Genomic DNA, 19,648 nt, shown 5'->3' on the forward strand with positions numbered 1-19,648 from the left:
CCCTGGGTAATCACAAACTGGTTGATGTCAAAGCTGCCCTCGGTCCAGTGTGGCATCCAGGAACATGAGCAAAACTGGAATCAGTGGGTATTAGGGAACAAATTCTCAACTGATTGGAATCTTTCCTGGCACAGTAGGAGGGAGTTGTAGTTTTTGGAGCCCGGTTTTCAGCTCCATGACATCTGCAGGAGTTCCTCATGGTAATGCTCTCGGCCCAACCTTTTTCAGTTGTTTCATCAATGTCCTTCTCTCCATCATAAGGTCAAAACTGGGGGTGTTCATCAATGATTGCACAATATTCAGCACCGTTCAAAATTCCTCAGATACTGAAACAGTCTATGCTTAACAAGATTTGGGTGATATCCTCCTCTGGCTCCCCTGCTGACATTTCCGTGCTGGCCTCCTCCACTGTCAAAATAAGACCACATGCAAAATGGAGGAAGAACACCTCATCTTCTGCCTCGAAAGTCTATAACCATAAAGCCTTAAAATAGATTCACTAACTTTCAAATCTCCCCACCCCCTACACCTCATCCCACATCCCACTCCCTCCGTGACTCCCTTGTCAGATCCACACCCCCCACCAACCCAACCTCCACTCCCGGCACATTCCCCTGCAACCACAAGAAATGCAAAACTTGCGCCCACACCTCCCCCCCCTTACTTTCCTCCAAGGCCCCAAGGGATACTTCCACATCCGCCACAAATTCACCTGCACCTCCACACACATCATCTATTGCATCCGCTGCACCCGATGTGGCCTCCTCTATATTGGGGAGACAAGCCGCCTACTTGCCGAACGTTTCAGAGAACACCTCTGGGACACCCGGACCAACCAACCCAACCACCCCGTGGCTCAACACTTCAACTCCCCCTCCCACTCCACCAAGGACATGCAGGTCCTTGGACTCCTCCATCGCCAGACCATAGCAACACGACGGTTGGAGGAAGAGCACCTCATCTTCTGCCTCGGAACCCTCCAACTACAAGGGATAAACTCAGATTTCTCCAGTTTCCTCATTTCCCCTCCCCCCACCTTGTCTCAGTCAAATCCCTCGAACTCAGCACCGCCTTCCTAACTTGCAATCTTCTTCCTGACTCTGCCCCCACCCTACTCCAGCCTATCACCCTCACCTTGACCTCCTTCCACCTATCGCATTTCCAACGCCCCTCCCCTAAGTCCCTCCGCCCTACCTTTTATCTTAGCCTGCTGGACACACTTTCCTCATTCCTGAAGAAGGGCTTATGCCCGAAACGTCGATTCTCCTGTTCCTTGGATGCTGCCTGACCTGCTGCACTTTTCCAGCAACACATTTTCAGCTCTGAATCACAAACTGGAACCACCAAGCAGGTTATTGCTGAGCAGGTGCTACTTGGTCGTACTGTTAATGACACCTCCCATCACTTTACTGATGATTGAAAGTAGACTGATTGGGCAGTAATTGGTCGGGTTGGATTTGTCCTTTTTTGTACACAGGACATACCTGGGAAATTTTCCACAAGGTCAAATAAATGCTCCTGTTTTAACAGTACTGGAACAGCTTGGCTCAATGTGCGGCAGGTTCTGAAGCATAAATCTTCAATCCTATTGCTGAAATGTTGTCACAGCCTGTAGCCTTTGCAGTATCCAGTGTCTCCATCCATTTCTTGATATCACATGGAGTGAACCGAATTGGCTGAAGGCTGGTATCTGTAATGCTGGGGGCCATTGGAGTAGGACAAGTTGGATCATCCACTCGGCACTTCTGGCTGAAGATTGCTGCAAAAGCTTCAGCCTTATTTTTTGCACTGATGTGCTGGGCTCTTCCATCAGTGAGGACGGGCATATTTATGGAACCTACTCATCCAGTGAGTTGTTTGATTGTCACCATCATTCACAGGTTCAGAACTGCAGAGCTGAGATCTGAGCAGTTAGTGGTGGAATCGCTTATCTGTCACTTGCTGCATTTGCTGTTTGGCAAGCAGTACTATCTGGTAGCTTCACCAGGTTAACACTTTACCTTTAAGTGAGCCTGGTGGTGATCCTGGCATGCCTTCCTGCATTCTCCATTGAACCAGCATTGATTACCTGGCTTGATATTAATGGTTGAATGGGGGATATGCCAGGTCATGAGGTTGTAGATCATACTGGGTTACAATTCTGCTGCTGCTGATGGCCCACAGAGTTTCAGGGATACCCAGCCTTGTGTTTTTAGATCTGATTGAAGTCTGCCCTATTTAGCACAGTAATAGTGCCACACAAGTTTTGACTGTGGAGAAATACATGGAAATTTGGGGTGGGGTGGGGTGGGGAGGGGGGATTAGTGATGTCTTGAAAACAATCCACATTAAAGAGGTGCCTGACAGAACAAGACTTATTATATGAAAGCAACTGGTACAAGCTACACTGACTAGTTAACATAATTATAAAGACTATCAGGAATCAGAGATGATGCAACAGGGACACTCCTTTCTTCACCTATTTGACATCATTAGATTGTGTAGAGTTTAGTGGAGCTTCAACTTCGAGTCTTCAGAAGTAAGTCATGTTCCAATCCAGGCATGGCAAATTGAGAGTTGAAAAGCTGAATAGATAAAAGTGACCAAAGAAATGCCAGATTGTTGTAAAACCTCAACTCGCTTGCAAATGTTTCTTTGGGGAAGGAAATATTCTGTACTTAGCTGCCACGTCTATATCTGAAGGTAAAGACAATGACTGCAGATGCTGGAAACCAGATTCTGGATCAGTGGTGCTGGAAGAGCACAGCAATTCAGGCAGCATCCGAGGAGCAGTGAAATCGACGTTTCGGGCAAAAGCCCTTCATCAGGAATACGTCTATATTTGAAACTAATCCCACATCAAGGCGGTTGACACTCAGCTACATGACGTAGTTGGATATATTGTTCTGTTTTACAGGGCGGCGAGGCATCAATCATAAATGCCAACCTTTTTAAACAATTCTTCCACTCGAGAATAAGAAAGCAAAACTTAGTTGTCCACGGAGAACTGACAATCCTTTCCCTGACTACTTTTTTGAAAATATTTTGTATCTCCGTTCTCTAAAGAAGCCGAAACAAAAACACAAAATGGAAGTGATAAACGTAAGAAATATAAATACGGAAACAGATCTTCGTAAAAGCACTGGGTGACCCACACCCGGGCAAAAAAAAATACAAATTTTGCCTCGAGCTGCTTGGATTAGCGCGCGCAAATCCCAACGGTCACTCCACCCTTTCGGGACCGCACCTGGCGGGGGGCGGGACTACGTTCGTACGCGATGATGTCAGGTGGGCCGGCAGGTGGTGTTGTGTGGATGGGAGTACGCTTGCGCGGAGGGCAGGTGATGTCTAGTTGATTGAGGCGGAGGAGGGGAAATTCCAGGAGTTTCCTCTCGTCCGGCCGTGTCGCTTCCAGGTGAAGAGGATAGGAGCCGCTTGTGTGTTTCTACGCTGTGGAGACCACCGCTCTCGTCCTGCGATGGATACGCGGCTGCAGGTGAGGTCCTGCCCCTCAGTCTAATCAAGTGAGCAATGTTGGCTCTCCCCTTCACACCGGTTCCTATGGGCGTGCTCAACCTTTCAGTCCTGTGCTTTCCATCCGTGACTCCGAGTGGTGTACTGTATCTGTTTTACTCTTTTCTGCCTGATGTGATAAATCAAATGATGTGGATTATATTATTAAATTCGGTCGTAATTTGTCGCTTTAACGCCTGAGCGAATCTTGCCGTTGTGCTTCTCGACTTGTCAAGTCTTTGATGGGATGTGCCTGTCCCCCCTTTTTTTTTAAAGAAAGGTCTTTAATTGTCCATTTAAGGATGGAAGGAAATCGGTTTACATGGGGAATGAGTCATACAGTCAGAGATGTACAGCACGGAAACAGACCTTTCGGTCCAACCCGTCCATGCCGATCAGATATCCCAAACCAATCTAGTCCCACCTGCCAGCACCCAGCCCATATCCCTCCAAACCCTTCCTATTCATATACCTGTTTAAGTTAAAGTGATGAGGGCAATCGATAAATAAACTTGGCCAAGCCCATATATTTCATTACTGATTTAAGCTTCTCAACCATTAGTTTTCTGGAATATGTGTTTTTTAAAAAATTGTTATTTTTTAGTTCTTTACTAAATTCAGAGATTGTCATGTACCTGTGCGTTTCTTAGACACAGCAAAGAGTATCAAGAATAGAGACCTGCTTAAGGCCTCTGGACTCTGAGTACTGTCCTTACAGATTGAAGTTTAGACGAAGGATGGCTGATTGGGCTTACTGAAGGAAGGTGACTCAGTTGCATAATCTTTATTACAGTATAGTCTTTACTCTCTGGGTGACTGGACCTGACTAAAAGAAGGGAGAGTGGGCTGGAATTGTGAGATCTGCAAATTGTACTGAAAAATCAGGTTGCCGGTGTTGGACTGGGGTGGACAAAGTTAAAAATCTCTCAACACCAGGTTATAGTCCAACAGGTTATTTTGGAAGGGGGTGGTGGTGGTAAGGAGCGTGTGTGTGTGTGCCTGAGTGTGTGTGTAAGTGTATGATAGAGGTTCTGTGTCAGTGTGTGATTGTGTAAGTGTGTTTGTTAGTGTAGTGTAGTGGGATCACCTGGATTGCAACATGAATCCATCCTCATGGGTTGAGGCCGTCCTCATGTGTTTAGATGGGCTATCCGCCTCTGCTCGGCCATTCTGAGTTGTAGCATATCCCAAAGTTGGCCCTAGAGGACTGTCAGAGCTGAAAATGTGTTGCTGGAAAAGCGTAGCAGGTCAGACAGCATCCAAGGAGCAGAAGAATCGACATTTTGGTCATGAGCTCTTCTTCAGGAATGAGGAAAGTGTGCCAAGCAGGCTAAGATAAAAGGTAGGTAGGAGGGACTTGGGGGAGGGGCGTTGGAAATGCGATAGGTGGAAGGAGGTCAAGGTGAGGGTGATAGGCTGGAGTGGGGGTGGGGGTGGAGAGGTCAGGAAGAAGATTGCAGGTTAGGAAGGCGGTGCTGAGTTCGAGGGATTTGACTGAGGCAAGGGGGGGGGGGGAAGGGAAATGAGGAAACTGGAGAAATCTGAGTTTATCCCTTGTGGTTGGAGGGTTCCTAGGCGGAAGATGAGGTGCTCTTCCTCCAACCGTCGTGTTGCTATGGTCTGGCGATGGAGGAGTCCAAGGACCTGCATGTCCTTGGTGGAGTGGGAGGGGGAGTTGAAGTGTTGAGCCATGGGGTGGTTGGGTTGGTTGGTCCGGGTGTCCCAGAGGTGTTCTCTGAAACGTTCGGCAAGTAGGCGGCCTGTCTCCCCAATACAGAGGAGGCCACATCGGGTGCGGCGGATGCAATAGATGATGTGTGTGGAGGTGCAGGTGAATTTGTGGCGGATATGGAAGTATCCCTTGGGGCCTTGGAGGGAAGTAAGGGGGGAGGTGTGGGTGCAAGTTTTGCATTTCTTGCGGTTGCAGGGGAATGTGCCGGGAGTGGAGGCTGGGTTGGTGGGGGGTGTGGACCTGACTGGGGAGTCACGGAGGGAGTGGTCTTTTCGGAACACTGATAGGGGAGGGAAATATATCCCTGGTGGTGGGGTCCGTTTGGAGGTGGCGGAAATGACGATGGATGATACGATGTATATGGAGGTTGGTGGGGTGGTAGGTGAGGACCAATGGGGTTCTGTCCTGGTGGCGATTGGAGGGGCGGGGCTCAAGGGCAGAGGAGCAGGAAGTGGAGGAGATGCGGTGGAGGGCATCGTCGATTACGTCTGGGGGAATATTGCGGTCTTTGAACCCAATCTGGGTTGTACGGTACTGGAGCAGATGCGGCGGAGACAAAGGAATTGGGAATATGGGATGGCATTTTTACAGGGGGCAGGGTGGGAGGAGGTGTAGTCTAGGTAGCTGTGGGGGGTCGGTCGGTTTATAGTAAATGTCTGTGTTGATTCGGCCACCCGAGATAGAAATGGAAAGGTCTAGGAAGGGGAGGTAGGAGTCTGAGGCGGTCCAGGTAAATTTGAGGTTGGGGTGGACGGTGTTGGTAAAGTGGATGAACTGTTCAACCTCCTTGTGGGAGCACGAGGCAGCGCCGAAACAGTCATCGATGTAGCGGAGTAAAAGGTGGGGGTTGGTGCTAGTGTAGCTGCGGAAGATGGACAGCAACACATTTTCAGCTCTGATCTCCAGCATCTGCAGTCCTCACTTTCTCCGAGAGGACGGTCACCCAAAGATTAGAGGGCGACTGTCCCTGACCGCTGAAGTGTTTCCCAACTGGGAGGGAACATTTCTATCTGACAATTGTTTTATGGTGTCCATTTATCCGTTGTCGTAGCATCCCCTTTGTCTCAACAATGTACCATGCCTTGGGGCATCCTTGACTGCAGCTTATGAGATATACTCAGGTGACTCAGACAACATTGTCTCTGCCGTGTACTTGGTCGGTGATGTCCCCACATGTAATGGTAGTATCCGTGTTGACACCTGTTTTAAAAAATTCTCAAGGTCAGGTTCGTAGGAGAGTAGTCTGACACAGAACAAACGACCAAGAGGCGAGTCTGCTAGAATATGAGCATTTTATTCCCCGCAGCGTCGCCACAACCAGGTCTCATACTTACAACGGGTCTGGCTTATACTCACTCTACATGTTACCGGAACTGGGAGCCGTCAGTTCTCGTAGAGCGGTTGCCAACAACCCACGCTCGGCGGTTAAACGTAACCCCGGAGCAGACTCTCCGAACTGGAGACTTTTCCAGCTGATATACTCTTTTCCAGATATAAACATTCATGTGAACAGCAGAGCAAGGCTAAAAAACACATTCCATTCTGGTTACATACAGATAAGAAGATTCACACGGGGAGGTGTGTAATAAGATTCACACGGGACTAAGCAACACCTCCATTCCGGTTAGATTCACACATGTATTGGGACATAATTTTTAACCGTTTCACCACATTCCACTGCTTGGTCCAATACATGTGTTACATTATGATTCACACATGTATTGGGACATAATTTTACACCACAACACCCTGACACGTCTTGCAGTGGTTGCCATGACAAGTTTGTACAATGTTGTCCTGAAGGCTGGCCAGTTTGCTGTGAGCATTGTCTGTTTCTTTTTATTGTAAAAAATATTTGTTGTAATATCCAAGAAATTAATAAACAAAATAGTTTGAAACAATACAAAGAAACCCACTAATTACATAAATAACTAATAACTGACAACCAACTAATAATAATAGTAATGACAGTAATAACAATACAGCTCAACAATGCAAAGTAATAGTCCTCGACCATAGAGAACATAAATTTATACCTAATTCATGCGTTAGTAGTTCCTCCTGTCTGGATGCTGAATTTATTAAACAGAATCGTCATGGCTATATAAAGCTGAAAAATGTGTTGCTGGAAAAGCGCAGCAGGTCAGGCAGCATCCAAGGAGCTGGAAAATTGACGTTTCAGGCATAAGCCCTTCTTCAGGAATCCTGAAGAATTCATTCCTAAAGAAGGGCTTATGCCCGAAACGTCGATTCTCCTGCTCCTTGGATGCTGCCTGACCTGCTGCGCTTTTCCAGCAACACATTTTTCAGCTCTGATCTCCAGCATCTGCAGTCCTCACTTTCTCCATGGCTATATAAAGGCTCCTCTTAGTACAGCAGACAAATTTCTACCCAAGTAGACCACGATGGGCCACCGCGTCTTATTAAAGTTCTCAGTTTTGTGGTGCGCCATGCTTGTAAGAAAATCCAAAGGTATGTGTTCCATGACTAGCTTTTACAGCCATGTGGGATTTTCAGACACCCCACAGAATGAGGGTACTGAAAAGCTTTTCTTTTTGTGCGTGGCAAATGGAAGTGGGTTAACAAGGCCAAGAAGAAGAGATAACAGGTCCATTTCTACCTCTGACGCCAAGACCATCTCTATTTTGTCTACCACGGCACTTCAGTATGCCTGTTGCAGGACTAGAGACAACGAGTGAGTGTACCCATACTCATTTTGCATTTAGGACTCATTGGAAATACTCCTGCTTTAAATTTTGAAAGGCGGTCTGGAGCCAAGTGGACCCTATGGAGAATTTCCAGTTGCAAGGCATGGGTCCTGTTGCAAATTGAGATCCTCCTTTCATCTTCCAGACTTTCCCCAATACCTCCAAAAGAAATCTCAATGTCCAGCTCCCTCTCCCATATCTTAGAGCCATTCGGACTCATCTGAGGGACCCTCCCAATGGGTGAGAGACGTTGCTTATAGAAAGTGTATTCTCAGCACTCTGCATCCTCTTCTGTGTTTTCTATAAGAATCAGTTAGAAGTGTGGTCTCTTTTTTTTGTATGAAATTTCTAATTTGAAAGAAAATGAAAGAGGTCCCTTCCGGAGTAACACTTTTATTTCTGAGATAACTGGTCAAAAGACATCTGTACGGGGGAATCCAAGGTGGCAGCGATCTGCCTTGCTGGGTTCTGCACCACAACCCAGGCAAAGTGGTGCTTTTACCCTCCCCATATGAGCTGTTTTTGTAAAAATTGGCAATTTAAAGTCCCCAGAATCTCTGTATTATTTTTTAGCGATCAGGGCTGCATGGATTGCAACACAGGGCACACCCCTGCAGAAACAGAGTTGCCCACAGCCGCAGCGCCGAGCTCTGCAGAAGCTCCTGTGAACTACCCTACTCAGCAGAGACTGGCTTCGGAGTCTGTTAAACTCCGAGAGAAGATCGAATCAACAATGGAGGAGACCCGGACTAGGCTGGAATCGATCTCGGCCATGCTGCAAAAGCATGAGCAGGAGATCCAGCATCTCAGGCAGTGCATGGAGGAGGTTGACCAGCAGGCCGTAGCATCGGAAACCACAGCAGAATCCTTGGTAGTACAGATTCAGGCCCTGGAGAAAGAGGCGTGGGCCTTAGTGGAACAGGTTAATGACCTCCAATCAAGGTCAAGGGAAGAATGTCTGTGTTATTCGACTGCCGGAACGCGAGGAAGTGCATCAGCCAGTCAGCTTCATTGAGCAATGGCGCCCATAGTTCTTGGGAGTGGAAGCCAAGGCGGGCCAGGTGCGAGTCGAGCAAGCTCACCGGGTTGCTGTGCACGGGCGTGGATCAGACCAGCTGGTCCTAGTTTAATTCCAGTATTATAGCGACAAGCAAATGGTACTGAAAGCTTACATAAAGCTCGGGTAGGACCCACAGGCACGATCTACGAGAAATCAAAAATTATGTTCTTTCAGGACTTTTCTGCAGCTGTGGTTTGCAAGAGGAAGACCTTTGAAATAAAGAAGAGGCTGAGAGACTTGAATTTTCAGTACTCTGTAAGGTACCCGGCAGTGTTGCGTTTCAGCTACAGAGGGTCCTTGCATATATTTGATTCATCAGAAAAGGCAAAGGATTCCCTGAACACTTTTTAAAATAGACTAGCTGGTTCAAGTAGTATGGACAATAATATTTCCATTGTTTTCTCTGTTTACTTTGTTTAGCAGGTTTTGTCTCTTTTTAAAATATGGTGTTTTCTTCTTTCCCCTCTTATTTTTATTATTCACCTTTTTTTTCTCTTGGTTTGGGGTGTTTTTTTTTTAACCAGTAATAACTGGGGTTGATTGTATGGGTAGGATGGGTTGAATGCCCACTTCTAATTTCCTTGTTTATATATACTCTTTACCTTTTGTTTTGCATGGGTTTGGGGGCGCAGCTTCACCTAGAAGGAGCCATGGCGGTGTTAGGTGTTTTTTTTCTTGAGATTCTTACATGCTTGATGCAACTACAGTACGCTACCTTCTGAACAGCAACTATTTATTTCAGCAAGTACCAGCTTTTGGAGGATCACTTAACACTCTTTGCAATGCTTGCGGCGCATGTCATGCGAGGCTCTCTGAAGAAAGGGACCAGTCCTTCCATTATACAAGATTTTACATCACAGTAATGCCACAAGACAACCCCCAGCCACTCCCCCATAGTCCCATGCAACCCAAAGACCATGTAAAGTGATTGGATTATTTCCAGTAGCAGCATTTAAAGTATGATTAGATTGTCACATCCTGCCTGCAAGACAGACCCCCCAGGACATCCAATTTCGTACATGTCAGCAGAACAAATTAAGCCGTTAACATCTCATTACCTCCTTTTATTCCATGATAACCAACTAAAATGCACTACCAGCTTATTCATAATAATTTGACAGCCAGTATTTAAGCAAGTTAGTGACGCACAACATACGATGATTATAACAAGGATTACTAGTCCATGCAGTAGATAGGATCCTGGGATCCTATGTGGGGGAAAAAAGTGTTCACCAGTAAAGTTCTTTAAATCCACAGTCCTTAGTGACCACTTCACCACCCCCTCCTAGTTGAGTGGAAACGAGCCAGTTATCCAAAATCTCAAAGTCCAACCTGAAAACAAAATCCAATCTGACAGGGGTCAGTTCTGATGTATATAGCGTATAGGAAGCCCAGGCCTTTAGAGATGCAGAGATCAGTGCTGTTCCTGCAAGGTCACAGGAGTCCCATGCAATGAAGTCTGCTCCCAAGGCAGGGTTTATGTTTGTGGGTTGGGTGTTGCCATCAGTTTGCGCTTGGCCATCCTCATGTTCACCTTTTGCAAATTCCAACCAGACAGTCTGAGGATTTTCAGGATCACATCGAATGCCGTTTAATGCATTCTTTGCTGTTTCTGCTCCGGCTCTGCAGTCAAATGTAACAAAGCCAACTGGCAGTTTTGATGTTAGCTTGATCAGTGAACCTTGATATCCCTTAAATGATCAAAAGAGAAGATAAAGCCCACATGGTTTAATATCCATAGGGAGGCCACTGACAAAAAACATACAGACCTCCTCTTCATTGTTGTTAGGTTCGTCACTTTTCGTGCTTATGACTGGGAGCTGATTAAATCTGTTGTCCCCCAACTCCGGGCAGGCTGGGAGAGGAGGGGGGGGGTGGGGGGTTGCCAGAATGGGTGCAATATGTTCTGGGGTCAGTTGTCTATTGGAAGTGCTGAGCAAGGTTCCCAGGAATGTGACTTGGCACTGAGTGTGCAGTGGATAACATTTCCAGGGTGCTGGGTAAGTGGAGTGGAACTTGGATCACATTATGGAGGGGCAGGCAGTGGTCCAAAGGCATGCTTTACCTGCGAATGGAGAAACTTTAGAGACAATGTTAGCTGCTGAAACTTTCTTTGCATTTCCTCTCTCTTTCCTCCTTCGTCAAGATGGGTTTAAGTATGAAGACAGTAAATAAGTATTACAAAGCATCAGGTGCACACACTTGGCCAACTGGAGTGATCCACAGGCCTTTTGATGCATAGTGCGAACACCCATGCGTCATCCAAATTTGATTATCTGAGTCAGGGCATCCCCCTCTAAAATGGTGCACAGTGACTACCTGGCATGCCTGTTGTTTTCGAGGCAGATGATCAATTTAGCGCCTGCCAGTTCACAGAGGACACAGAGGTATCCGTCTCGTGTTTGACAGCTCGATCAGCTCTGGCATTGCCAGTGCTGATGTCCATATTGTCCATGACTCGCGGAGCACGTTTTGATTATGGCCAATTGCATAGGGAGGAGGTTTTGAATATGTTGTCAGTTCTGAATAGGCCTCCCTGAGGAGGTCAGAAATCCCTTTTGTGACCATAGCTGGTTATCGATGTCATTATTTTGAAGCATTATTGGCAGACCAGACCAGTTAGGAGGAACTGGATTAGTGGTGCTGGAAGAGCCCTTCATCAGGAATACAGGCAGAGAGCCATCTCTCCATCCTTCAGGCTCACCACTAAGCCAGAATCTGGTTTCCAGCATCTGCAGTCATTGTTTTTACCTATGTTAGGAGGAACCTCCATTTTATTCCCACCTGATAGTCTGGCTTGGCATTTCAACCCTGATTCCTTATTTTGTCTCTCCTTTCTCAATTTTTCCTATTTTGTTTTTCTCTACTCATGTCATTAATCTTCACACTGACTCTTCAGCACCACCCAAGACTTAGGATTTCTGTCATGATCACACACTCTAATCCCTCTTTAATGTCCGTTATTCTCCTAGCTGGCCTGTTTAGATTTGTTTGTTATTTCCTCAGCAGTCTTTCTCCACGTGGATATTAAAGTTTTCCATTTAGTCCCCATATTACGTTTCCAAATTGCCACCTCTGCTTTTAAACATTTATCTATATCTCAAGTTGCTCTGAGTGGCCAAATTGCATTTCTCAATTTTTTTTATTTAAACATCCTGACCGACGCCTGAACCATTCCTCATTTTGGGAGTCATCCTGGCATAACCAATGCAAAGAGATTCCAACACCTGACTTGTCCAATGTTTATCCCATTTTTAAGTCTCGATTTCCAAACTTATCTCTATATACTAGTCCAGTGTTTTCAGTCTCCATATGCACTTCAGCGTCCTGACTTTCACATGGGGGATTTCCCTTCTCAATCACTCTGTCTTAGATTACTGAGACAGACAAGTAATTATGATTTATCTTATGTACTATGTTCTGGGGCCTCAAATCCCGCTATTAGAGGACTCTTAAACCCCAAATTCCAGGGGTACTCTAATCTCCCTGGGACAAACTCAGCGTAGAAGTGCAAAGGTTACCTCCGAGATTTCCTGTCACTACAGAGTCCTAGAGGACGAGGGGTCAACTGAGTGATAAGTTAGTGAGTAAGATCAAGGTAAATCTTACCAAGTGGGACCATCTGTCTCGCGTTCCCATCACGCACGTGATCACTTACTCAGTCTGTCTAGAAGGTCTGTATATGTTGAAATCTCACTGCTGCCACCAAATGTTAGGTTCTTATATCCTTGATGCAAATGCAATGTGCTAACTTCTGTGAACAGCCACAATTTATTTCAGCAAGTACCAGCTTTTGGAGGATTACTTAACACACTTCACAATGCTTGTGGAGCATGTCAAGTGAGACTCTCTGAACAAAGAGACCAGTTATTCCTTTAGGCACGATTTTACATCAGTCAGTAATGCCCACAGGCCAACCCCTAGCCACTCCCGCGCCACCTCCCATAGTCATATGCAACCCAAAAAGTGAGAGATTAGATTATTCCTTAAGACAGTGTGTGATTAATGTAGACTGTGATTAATCATTGCCTAACATACGATGGACGGATCCTGGGATTGTATTCATTAGAATTTAGAAGGTTGAGGGGAGATCTAATAGAAACTTACAAGGTAATGCAAGGCTGAGAAAGGGTGGATGCTGGGAAGTTGTTACTGTTAGACAGGGAGACTAGGACCAGTGGGCACAGCCTTCGAATTAGAGAGGGTCATTTTGAAACGGACATGCGACATTTCTTCAGCCAGAATGGTGGGCCTGTGGAATTTGTTGCCATAGAGCACAGTGGAGGCTGGGACATTAAATGTCTTCAAGGCAAAGATTGATAAAGTCTTGATCTCGCAAGGAATTAACGTCTACAGGGAGAGTGCGGGTAAGTGGAGTTGAAATGCCCGTCAGCCATGAATAATGGCAGAGTGGAATTGATGGGCCGAATGGCCTTACTCCCACTCCTATATCTTATGATTAGGTTATTCTTTAAAACTGTGTGTGATTTAGGTTATTCCTTGAAACAGCATTTGCAGAATATAATTAGATTGTCACGTCTTGCCTCCAAGACAGAAAAATACATCCCAAGAAAGTCCAATTTCTTACATGTCAGCAGAACAAATTAAACTTTTAACATTTTAGAGGTGTTAGTGGGTAGCATGACAGCCCCCTGTGGACAAGGGGGAAAGTCTCCTTTTCTGTTGGTTTACTGTCAGAGTAGATATTGGGGTGCTATAGCAAATGTTTTAGAAGGGATCTTGGGAACCAAAGTCAAGGTAGATTCGTTATCTTGGGCCTGCTGAATCTGCCTTCTTTAGATGAGCATGGGAAGAAACTTTAATATTCTTACGTATTGTACAAGGAAGAATATTCTGATGAGCTGGATCTCGGAAAATCCCCTTGGCCTGTCGGAATGGCGCAGGTTAGTTATGGAACATATCCTGCTAAACTTCCTTACAAGTGTGGTGCATCAGAAAACGGAACTTTTTTATAAGAGTGGCGGCCCTTTCTGAACTATATAGATGCAGACTTGTCGGCTATATTGATTAGGTCCTTTGTATAGCCACGAGGACTGGGTCTGGCGGGCCTCGTAGCCAGCGAGGAAGAATCCTGAATAAATACGGGTAGGCTAACAGATGCTCCCAATGGGGTTGTGCTGAGTCGTGTAATTTAATTTAACTTTAAATTAATTTATTCTGTTTTAATTATTTATTGAATTGTAGTTTGGGTAGATTTTTTTCTTTGATTTGTTTTGTAGAGTAGTAGTTAATTTATTATTGTTACAATATAGGATTGTTATACTATTTTTATTGTAATTTTATAACTTTATCAGAAATAAAAAATCTTTTTCAATAAACAAAAATCAGTGTAGCCCCCTTAAGTCACCCAGGGAAGACATGCCTCTAGCTGCCCATAGTTTAAACCCAGAGTCCATCATCCCCAGCCGAAAACCTACATACTAACTGTGGGTGTATTTTAAAAAAAAGGTTTTAGCAATATTGCCCCCATTCTGACGTAATGCCTTCCACGCTTTAATAGGATTAATAACAATTAAGCTATGGAAATATTCCTTAACTGTCCTCATTTTGTCCAAGAACAGCAAGCTAGTAAGGGTGCATCTCACCTGAAATGCTTCAATGTCCAACTACAGTGAGTGAGGGTCACCCTGGGCCCAGTCATTCACATAAGATAGCAATGAGCTTAATTAATAGTTTTTCATATCTGGGAGATCCATTCCTCCCAGTCTCTGGGGTAGGTGCAGTTTAATAAGATGTCGCTTGTGATACCAGATTAGGGAACTGAACCAACCATTCAGTCTTCTAAATGTTTGCTTAGTAAAAAACAGAGAAAGCATTCGCATAGGATACAGCAGATGGGGGAGAATGTTCATTTTAACAAGGACTATCCAACCTAACCAAGAGTCTGGAAGCACCTCCCATCTTTGGTCTTGTTTGATTCTGTTGAATAAATGGGTAAAATTTATTTTTAAATAGCTGATCAAAGACAGGAGTAATAAATATACCTAAGTAGAGAAATCCCTCCTGTGACCATCTAAAGGGAAATAGAGATTCATCCTCAGGACCAGGCATTTTCGGGAGACCTCCCAAGGGCATGGCCTCTGATTTCACAAAGATGATTTTGTAACCAGAAAAGCTGCCAAACGAATTAATGCATTGTATCAGATGACGCACCAGAACTGTTAGGTTTGATAAGACAAGAACATCATCTGCATGTGATGTTGTGTGACTTGTCCCCATTTCTGGAGCAGATATACTGGGATCCCTACGTATTGCCTCTTCCAGCAGTGCAATCATCAATGTGAAAAGCAACAGTGATAATGGACAGCCCTGTCAACTGCTCCTAAAAATACTGAAATTGCTTGACCGCACACCATTGGTGAGGACAGAGGCAAGACTGTCACTATACAAAACATTTATCCATCTGCTAAAGACCTTGACCAAGCCAAACCACTTTAAAGTGTAAAAGAAGATATGGCCAGTCAACCCAGTCAAATGCCTTCCCTGCATCTAAAGAGATCACTAATCCCTGTGCCAATCATTGTTGACAAAGTTGTTAGGTTCTTTTTCTTAAGATTCTTACACACTTGATGCAACAGCAATGCACCAAATTCTGTGAACAGCCAAATTTATTAAGCAAGTACAAGCTTTGGAGGATCATTTAACACCCTTCACGATGCTTGCCGAGCACGTCAAGTGAGGCTCCTGAACAAGGAAACAGATCTCCCTTTTAAACAGGGTATGACATCAACAGTCAGTCATGCACATAAGACACAACCCGCTGCCACTTCCCCATAGTCGCATGCTATCCAAAAATAAAGTAATTCAATTATTTCCAGAAATAGTGTTTGTTTGGTTATTTCTTCAAACAGTGTGAGAGTGTAATTATATTGACACATCCTGACTGCAAGACATAAATCCCCCAACTTCCCTCCCCCCCCCCCCCCCCCCCACCATGACATACATTTCTTACATGTCAGCAGAACAAGTTAATCCTTTAACATCTCACTTTGATCATATTAAGTAACCACCTGACATTATTCGATGATCTGCAGCCTTTTATAAAAACCCTCTGGTCCTCAATGATGGAGGGCAGCACAGGTTCTAGTCTTAGTGCAAGACTCTTTAAATAGGATTTTGATATCAACATTCAGGAATGAGATGGGCCTATAGGAAGCACAGTCCTCTGGGGTCTTTCCTTTTTTAAGGATAAGAGAGATGTTTGCCTCTCGAAGATGGCAGGAAGAGGTCACGACTTTGTGAATCACCATCGGTCCTGACAGTATACTTAAGCTCCTTATAAAACTCAGTGGGAAGTCACATACCACCAATTTAGAATAGAATGGAGGTTAGGACAGTTTAATGTTCCTCCTGCACAATGTGGGAGGTAAGGGTCCCTGCTGACTTCCTTTGTGGGAAGTGTATCCAACTCTGATTCCTCAAACCATGTTAGGGAACTGGAGCTGGATGAACTTTGGATCATTCGAGAGGTAGAGGGGTCTATTGAGAGGAGTTACAGGAAGGTAGTCAAGTACAAGAAAAAGGCAGATGAGTTACAATCGGGATGGAAAGGGAACAGGCAGACAGTGCAGGGATCCCCTGTGGCCGTCCTCTCAATAACAAGTATACCATTTTGGATACTGTTGGGTGTGACGACTTACCAGGAGTAAGCCATGGAGTTCAGGTCTCTGGCACAGAGTCTGTCCTTGTTGCTCAGAAGGGAAGGGGCAAGAGAAGAAGAGCATTAGTCATTGGGGAGTCCATAGTTAGGGGTCAGAGGTTCTGTGGGAGTGAGAGAGACTCATGGTTGGTGTGTTGCCTCCCAGATGCCAAAGGCATCTGATGTTTGAGGTTTTGGGATCTTTGAGGGGGAGGGAGGGGCAGTCCCCAGTTGTGGTCACATAGGCACCAATGACATATTTAGGAAAAGGGACGGGGATTTAAGGCAGAAGTTCGGAGAGCTAGGGTGGAAACTTAATGCTCAAAAAGAGTTGTTATCTCTGGTGCATTACTTGTGCCATGTGCTAGCGAGGCAAGGACTAGGGAAAAAGAGGCTACAGGGATGGTGTAGGAGGGAGGGCTTCAGATACCTGGATAATGGGGGCTCATTCTGGGGTAGGTAGGACCTCTACAAATGGGATGGTCCTCACCCGAACTAGAGGGATACCAATATCCTGGCGGGGGGTAGATTTGCTAATGTTCTTTGGGCGGGTTGAAATTAATTCAGCAGGAGGATGGGAGCCTAAATTGTAGTTCCAGTGTCCAGGATGTTAAGAACAGTGACGTCAGAAATGAGGTTTCTAGGTCGCAAGAGTTCACTGCAAGCAGGAAGGTGGTTTGAATTGTGTCTACTTCAACACCAGGTGCATCCGAAATAAGGTGGGTGAACTTGCAACTTGGGTTGGTACCTGGGATTTCGATATTGTGGCCATTGTGAAGACCTGGATAGGGCAGGGATGGGAATGATTGTTACAGATTCCTGGATTTAAATGTTTCAGTAAGAACAGAAGATGGTAAAAGAGAGGGAGGTGTAGCATTGTTAGTCAAGGACAGTATTACTGTGGCAGAAAGGACGTTTGAGGACTTGTCTACTGAGGTAATATGGACTGAGGTTAGAAATAGGAAAGGAGATATCACCCTGTTGGGGAGTTTTCTATAGGCCTCCGAATAGTTCCAGAGATGTAGAGGAAACGATAGCAAAAGTGATTCTAGAAAGGAGCTTGAAAAACAGGGTAGTTGTTATGGGGAATCTTTATTTTTCCAAATATTGACTGGAAATACTATTGTTTGAGTACCTTAGATGGGTCAGTTTTTGTCCAATGTGTTCAGGAGAGCTGCCTGACACAATATGTAGACAAACCAACAAGGGGTGAGGCCACATTGGATTTGGTTCTGGGTAATGAACCGGACCAACTGCTAGCTTTGGAGATAGGTGACCACTTTGGTGATAGTGACCACAATTTCGTTATGTTTACTTTAACGATGGAAAGGGATAGGTATACACTGCAGGGCAAGAGTTATTGCTGGGGAAAGGCATTTATGATGAGATTAGCCAAGATTTAGGATACATAGGATGGGGAAGGAAACTGCAGGGGATGGGTACAGTTGAAATGTGGAGCTTATTCAAGGAACTGCTACTGCGTATCCTCGATAAGTGTGTGCCTATCGGGCAGGAAGGAAGCGGTCAAGTGGGGAAGCCGTGGTTTACAAAAGGAGTTGAATCTCTTGTCAAGAGGAAAAAGAATGCTCACTTTCAGATAAGTGAAGGCTCAGTTAGGGTGCTTGAGAGTTACAGGTTAGCCAGGAAAGATCTAAAAGAGAGAGCCAGGAAGGGTCATGAGAAGTCATTGGATAGGGTCAAGGAAAACCCTAAGGCTTTCTATAGCTATATCAGGAATAAAAGAATGGCCCTAATCTTACTTTTATTCAATTAAGAATAGTAGTGGGAAGTTGAGGGGAGTCCGAGGAGATAGGGGAAGCGCTAAATAAACATTTTTCGTCAGTGTTCACACTGGAAAAAGACAATGTTGTCAAGGACAATACTGAGATACAGGCTACTAAACTAGATGTGATTGAGGTTAACAAGGAGGAGGTGTTAGCAATTCTGGAAAGTGTGAAAATAGATATATTCCCTGGGCTGGATGGGATTCCCTAGGAAGCCAGGGAGGAGATTGCAGAGCCTTTGGCTTTGATCTTTGTCATTGTCTTCAGGAATAGTGCCAGAAAACTGAAGGATAGCTAATGTGATCTCCTTCTTGACAACCCTGGTAATTATAGACCAGTGAGCCTTACTTCAGTTGTGGGTAAAGTGTTGGAAAAGGCTGTAAGAGATAGGATTTATAATCATCTAGAAGGAATAAGTCAACACTGTTTTATGAAGGGTAGGTTGTGCCTCACAAACCTTACTGAGTTCTTTGAGATGGTGACCAAACAGATGGATGAAGGTAAAGTGGTTAATGTGGTGTATATGGATTTTAGTAAGGTGTTTAATAAAGTTCCACACGGTAGGCTATTGCACAAAATATGGAATTGAGGGCGAATTAGCAGTTTGGATCCTAAATTTTCTATCTGAAAGAAGACGCAGGGTGGTGGTTGATGGGAAATGTTCATCCTGGAGTTCAGTTATGAGTCGTGGGCCGCAAGGATCTGTTTTTAGCCACTGCTATTTGTCATTTTTATAAATGAACTGGATGAGGGTGTAGAAGGATGGGTTAGTAGTTTTACTAATGACACGAACGTTGGTGGAGTTGTCGACAGTGTGAAAGGATGTTGCCGGTTACAGATGGACATAGATAAACTGCAGAGCTGGGCTGAGAGGTGGCAATGGAGTTTAATGTGGAAAAGTGAGGTCATTCACTTTGGAAGGAGCAACAGGAATAGAGAGTACTTGGCTAATGGTAAGATTCTTGGTAGTGTAGATGAGCAGGGAGATCTGTATTCATGAAAGTTGCCACCCAGGTTGATAGGGTTGTTAAGAAGGCAGAGATGGAAATGTGTTGCTGGAGAAGCGCAGCAGGTCAGGCAGCATCTAGGGAACAGGAGAATCGACGTTTCGGGCATTAGCCCTTCTTCAGGAATGAGGAAAGTTTGTCCAGCAGGCTAAGATAAAAGATAGGGGGGAGGGGCGTCGGAAATGTGATAGGTGGAAAAAGGTCA

The 19,648-nt window shown here is 45.1% G+C and overlaps 1 protein-coding gene across 2 annotated transcripts in view; it reads left to right on the plus strand.

Moving 5' to 3' along the window:
• The first annotated feature begins 3,350 nt into the window (after window positions 1–3,350).
• The window catches only part of smpd5 (sphingomyelin phosphodiesterase 5), a 72,446-nt gene continuing 56,148 nt past the window's right edge, over window positions 3,351–19,648 (plus strand). Inside the window, exon 1 of one of the 2 annotated variants that reach the window (XM_043690912.2) lies at window positions 3,351–3,475. The gene's annotated coding sequence lies outside the window, so the exon portion shown is untranslated. Of the gene's footprint in view, window positions 3,504–19,648 lie in introns of both variants that reach the window. The other variant, XM_043690913.2, reaches the window with a different exon arrangement.

Source organism: Chiloscyllium plagiosum, unplaced genomic scaffold (assembly GCF_037043375.1).
Source record: "Chiloscyllium plagiosum isolate Xiang-an unplaced genomic scaffold, Cpla_swu_hap1 HiC_scaffold_5, whole genome shotgun sequence".
Classification (NCBI taxonomy): Eukaryota; Metazoa; Chordata; class Chondrichthyes; order Orectolobiformes; family Hemiscylliidae; genus Chiloscyllium; species Chiloscyllium plagiosum.